Source organism: Schistocerca americana, chromosome 4 (genome assembly GCF_021461395.2).
Source record: "Schistocerca americana isolate TAMUIC-IGC-003095 chromosome 4, iqSchAmer2.1, whole genome shotgun sequence".
Taxonomy (NCBI): Eukaryota; Metazoa; Arthropoda; class Insecta; order Orthoptera; family Acrididae; genus Schistocerca; species Schistocerca americana.
In genome coordinates, this window is record NC_060122.1 from 610,292,648 (window position 1) to 610,298,706 (window position 6,059).

The window sequence follows — 6,059 nt, forward strand, 5'->3', positions numbered from 1 at the left end:
GAGGCTACTTCTAGTTCAAGTACGTGGGGCCTTCAATAAGAAATGTAACACAATATTTTTTCTGAAAATACGTTGATTTTATTCAGGATTCCAATGCACCACATTATTGCCTACTCTTTTGGCTACAAAACCCTACTTTTCAACATAATCTCAGTTCAATGCGGCGGTCTTACGCCACCTTACTGGGAGGGCCTGAATGTCCACATGGTACCACTCTACTGGTCGACGTCGGAGCCAACGTCTTGTTGCATCAACAACCTCCCCATCATCCACGTTCTACTTCCCGCTGAGCTCATCCTTCCTCGGGCCAAACACGTGAAGCCGGAAGGCGCTTAGGCGGCGAGGAATCCAGTAAGCGCAAACCTTTGAGTACCCCAACTGATGTATGAGTATGTCAGTGCTACCAACAGAGACGTCCATTTGTACAACGAGGTGTTTGATTGTGGTCCGTCTATCACCTCGAATGACAGTGTCGGCACGTTCCCACATTGCTCGAGTCAGAAGGCACCTCCCTCACAGAGCCATTTTGAATGCTACGTTTAGCGTCGCCACCTATCGGAACTGTATGAAACCTTGCTAGCTGAAGCGGGAATATTCCACGATGTCCCACAACGAATGCCGCATTTTTTCAATCGAAATTGGCCGAGGTAAAAAAATGTGTTGCATTGCTTATTGAATACCCCTCGTATAACTGACGATCATGAGTAGTGCGGATATCGATAAGCCTCCGTTCGAGCTGCAAGTTCACTTATTTTTTTGTCGTACTAATTTTGCCAGTACGGGTGCTGGAGAAAGGAATACGTCATCTGCCTTTTCTACGAGGAGCACACTCAAAATTTTAAGACAAATCTTTTTCTTGATACACGACAGCTCTCTTGCTGCGTCTATCTTTGGAATTCGTTGAGCATTTTCATAACCTGAAACGAGTGTTTTGTGAGCGATATCTTTCGTCGATCAATTACATTTCGTTTGAGGTTCTTCCAATCAATATCAGCCTAGCACTTACTTTTCATACAATTAGTTTCATGTTGTCATTTCACCTTACATTGCTCTTGATGGATACTCTTAGATATTTTACGATCGTTGCTATTTCCAGTAATTTTCCGACAGCAGCGTAATCGAAGAATAATGCCTGGCTTCGTCTGTTTATGCGAAGAGTGTTACATTTATGATCTCTGCATCAAACTAATATCTTCTGCATGTCTTCTTTCTTGCGTTCCGTAATGAGATGTCTTTAGAATACTCATCAGAATCTGCCTTTATTAGAAATAAAATGAACAAATAGAACATTGCGACAGAATCCGTAACATTACAATAGAAACCTTACTGTCATGTTAGAGAATAGTCCACAGTTACACCTCAGGTAATTGTTTAATGAGAACCATGGAACCATTAGTCAATAATAATACACAACTTGCTATAAACTTAAGTCGACACACTTTATCAAATACTGTTTACAAAAGTGGTACGTAAAAATAAATAGACCACCTGTCTGCTTTAATATATCCTCTTCACCTAGCTGATAATTAACTTGGACGCAGTCACTTCACTCCGTTAAATATACACGAAAAGTGAATGAAGACCTCTTCTTTCTACCGTCGCGGTCTCGGAACCCAGACAAAGTGAGGACGGGCAACAACGTCAAGTATAGGTCAGACAGACAAACAGAAGCTCCACAGGGTATTTAGCTGATTAACTTCAGTGTGCTACAGGTGACTGGAAAATTGAAGGGATGTTAATCGTGTATAGTGTCAATACTTGTGTAGTCTGTAAATGTGTATTAGTCCCGAAAGTTTCGTGTGAGGATCATCTCTGGACGTTCATGAATCGAATTTGGAGGTTCTTGGCCTACCGAATTGATGATTGTGGGGCGAAGAAGCTATTTTCGTATAAAATCTAATAGGTTTCGCCTAGATAATTTGTTACATATATAGTTTTCCTGGAAGTCTCCTCATGTGTGTGTTGAGAGTCTACCTGGGAGATTCCATTGCAACTCGAAAAACTTCTGTTGAGTTTGTAGTCTATTAAAATATTTTTTGCGACTGTTGACCACACTGTCGAACTCTATAAGATAGTCAGAAGCATGATGACACGCCAAATAACCAGTTTTGTTTTGTCTGATGGCGCGTCATTCTTGAAGAGCGCAAACAATTGATAAAATAGGCCGCAATCCTTATTGAACGCACTGATTATGCACAACCTTCAAGCCAACCTCTTGTCTCTGCTAAGACATGTGACTGAGTCACACCAAGTCAAGTCTGTGCCACCAATTCAGAGTTCGAGCTTGGGGAGTTTGAGCTCTGTGGTAAACAGAACTGCTTAGTTCGTGTTAGGATTGACGTTCATCTTCAGACAGTGTACCAATGAGTGATTTTGTCCAGCTATCTCTGGGGGTGCCTAACAATGAAGCTTAGGTTGTGGCAGCACTTGAATAACCAGTCATCGCTGTACCGGACGATTTCCACTCCCGCCTGCCTGGGTCTATCGTTGATGTAGATAAAGTGCATCGCGGGATCCAAAACCGAGCCCTGTAGCACCCCAGCCAGTAGCTGTTTTATGCTGCTGCAATGATAGCCGTTCCTGACGAAGGATATCCTCTCCACCAGGAACAAATAAATCTTCTTGACCACAAATCATAGACAGCCTGTGGAGAATATATATAAAGTCATCGTGCCACACGCGTTAAAAGCATATACTGTATCAAGGAATACACTCCCTATGTTTACTTCCTTGAGTGTTAACAGTACAAACGTACTGAACCAAGCTGATGTCAACATCTACTTAAGCGCTGCTTACATAGTCATAGTTGTGAATATAGACTACCTGTAAGGTAACAAATATTGCTAACTGTACGTAATAAGGTAGAATCGATATAAAAACTGATTACAGTTTCAGAGCAACGTGGGAGACATACACTGAAGCGCCAAATAAACTGGTGTAGGCATGGGTATTTGAATACATAGATAAGTGTATGTAAACAAGCAGAATACGGCGCTGCCGCCGGTAACGCCTATATAAGACAAAAAGAGTCCGGCGCAGTTGTTAGATCGGTTACTGCTGCTACAGTGGCAGGTTATCAAGATTTAAGGGAGTTTGAACGTGATGTTATAGTCGGCGTACGATTGATGGGACACAGCATCTCCGTGGTAGCGATGAAGCGGGGATTTTCCTGTACGTCCATTTCATGACTATACCGTAAATATCAGGAATCCGGTAAAACATCAAATCTCCGACATCGCTGCGGCCGGATAAAGATCCTGCAAGAACGGACCAACGACGACTGAAGAGAATCTTTCAGCATGACAGACGTGCAACCCTTCCACAAAATTGCTGCAGGTGTCATCCTGCGAAGCATTCAGCGAAACATCATCGATATGGGCTTTCGGAGCCAAAGGCCCAATCGTGTACCATTGATGACTGCACGACACAAAGGTTTACGTCTCGCCTCAGCTCTTCAACACCGACACTGGACTGTTGATTACTGGAAACATGTCGCCTGGTTGGGCGAGTCTCGTTTCAAATTGTATCGAGTGGATGGACATGTACGGGTATGGAGACAAACTCATGAATCCATGGGCCCTGCATATCAGCAGGGGACTGTTCAAGTTGGTGGAGGATCTTAAATGGTGTGGGGCGTGTGCAGTTTGAGTGATACGGGATCCTTGATACATCTATATACGAATCTGACAGGTGACACGTACGTAAGCTTCCTGTCTCATCGCCTGCATCCATCCATGTGCATTGTGCACTTCCGACGGGCAATTCCAGCAGGACAATGCGATACCTCACACGTCCAGAAGTGCTACAGAGTGGCTCTAGGTACACTCTTCTGAGTTTAAACACTTCCGCTGGCCACTAAACTCCCCAGACATCAACATTATTGAGCATATCTGGGATGCCTTGCAACGTGCTATTCAGAAAATATCTTCACCCCCTACGTATTGTTGCGGATTTATGGACAGCCCTGCAGGATTCATTACGTCAGTTCCCTCCAGCATTACTTCAGACATTATTCGAGTCCATGTCACTTCGTGTTGCGGCACTTCTGCGTGCTTGCGGGGTTCTTACAGGCCTACACGATATTAGGCAGGTGTGCCACTTTCTTTGGCTCTTCAGTGGATATTTCGCACGATGTATCAATAAGCGCCCATAACCGAATCGTTGAACACACACTCACACTCACTCACTCAAACACACACACACACACACACACACACAGGCGCGCGCGCGCGCGCGCGCGGGCGGGCGCGCGCGCGAGCGGGCGCGCGCGCGGGCTTTCAATAACTGATGCAACACAGTTTTTCGGTCATTTGCTGTTGAAATAATACGGAATTTACTGTGGAACATCATGGGGTATTGCCGCTTCAGCCCCTGTAGTTTCATAAAATTCCGATAGTTTGCGACGCTTTACATAGCCTTCAAAACGGTGCCTGTAAACTAGGTGCTTTCCAAGCAGAGTCAGCTGCTATTTTCTTTTGGCGGAAAACGATAGCATCGCAGGTATTCATAGGCGCTTGCAGAATGTCTTAGGAGACCTAGCAGTGAGCAAAAGTACATTGAGTCGTAGGGAGAGGCGTCTGTCTCCATCGCAACAAAATTGAGTAAATTTCTCCGTTCTCCCGCGTACCGTCCAGTCGAACACAGCCTTGATTCCTGCAATGTCGGAAAGTGCAGACACACTCATTCAAAATGGTAAACGAATCAGAATCAAACACCTCGCTGCTCAACTGAATCATGATAAATTTTGGTCGAACATCGTCACAGTCGATGAAGCATGGGTTCACCACTTCGATCGGAAATAAAATCTCAATCCATGGAGTTGTGCCACACCACCTCTTCTGCGAACAGAAAGTTCAAAGCCGCACCTTCAGCCGCTAAGGTCAAGGCGACGGTCTTCTGGGACTCTGAAGAGTTTATTCTGTTTGATATTCTCCAACAAGGAACAACGATCAACTCTGAAGTGTGTTGTGCTAACCTCAGGAAATTGAAGAAACGTCTTCAGCTTGTTCGTCGGCACAAAAATGCAAACGACCTTCTCCCTCTCTTGACAACGCAAGGCCTCACGCAAAATGCGCACCCGAGAGAAGTTCACAAAAATTCGTTGGACTGATCTTCCTCATCCACTGTAAAGCCCAGTTCTCGCACCTTCCGCCTTTCATCTGTTTGACCAAATTAAGGACGCACTTTGCGGAAAGCAGTACGTAGATAATGTGGAGGTTATTGGCACAGTAAGACGTTGGCTCCAACGTTGACCAGTATAGTGGTGCCATGCAAGCGTACAGGCACACCCAGTAAAGTGGCGTAAGGCCGCCGCGCGGAACGGAAATTATACTGAAAAATAGGAGTTTGTAACCAAAGAGCAGGGAATAACATGATATGCTGGGATCCCGAATAAAACCACACTGCATTCGGAAAAAAGGATTGCATTACTTATTGACGGCCCCTCGCATTAGCTATACGACCCGGTTCCTAACACCTACTCGTTTGTTGAAGCCTTCCAACAGTTTCACTAGATCCTTTTTTACGTAAAAGTAGAAATAATTTTTTAAAAATTATTTCGTACGGAATTCATATGAAGAGTGGAAATTGAAAATGTTTTAAGTGCCAGATCTCATATTTATGAAGAGAACCAAGAAATAATGCATCACTTTTCGTATATAACACAAACGTACCAAAAAAACTGAGAAGACATTTTCATATTATGGAATTATGTTGCTCATCGTATCGCAACAAAAAATAACGAGACAAATGAGCAAATAAATAATATAGTGAAAACGTTCTAAGTACAAGGAACTTTAGTGATTCTGAGTGCCAATAATAAAGTTTTGGTTTCAAGGGTCATTAATACAGGTGCAGTACGTTTTACTGGTGGCAGTATAAGTACAGAAACACGTCAGAAATATTTTAAATAGTAGAACTGCAGTCAACGAAAAATCAGTTCCATATGTTTAAATTTTTTGCAAGAGAATGTCGTCATTAAATTCAAGAAAAAAAACCTCTCAGTATTGACTTCTGTTTCTTTCACATCTCCATTCTTAGGATCAGATGTTGCAAAATTT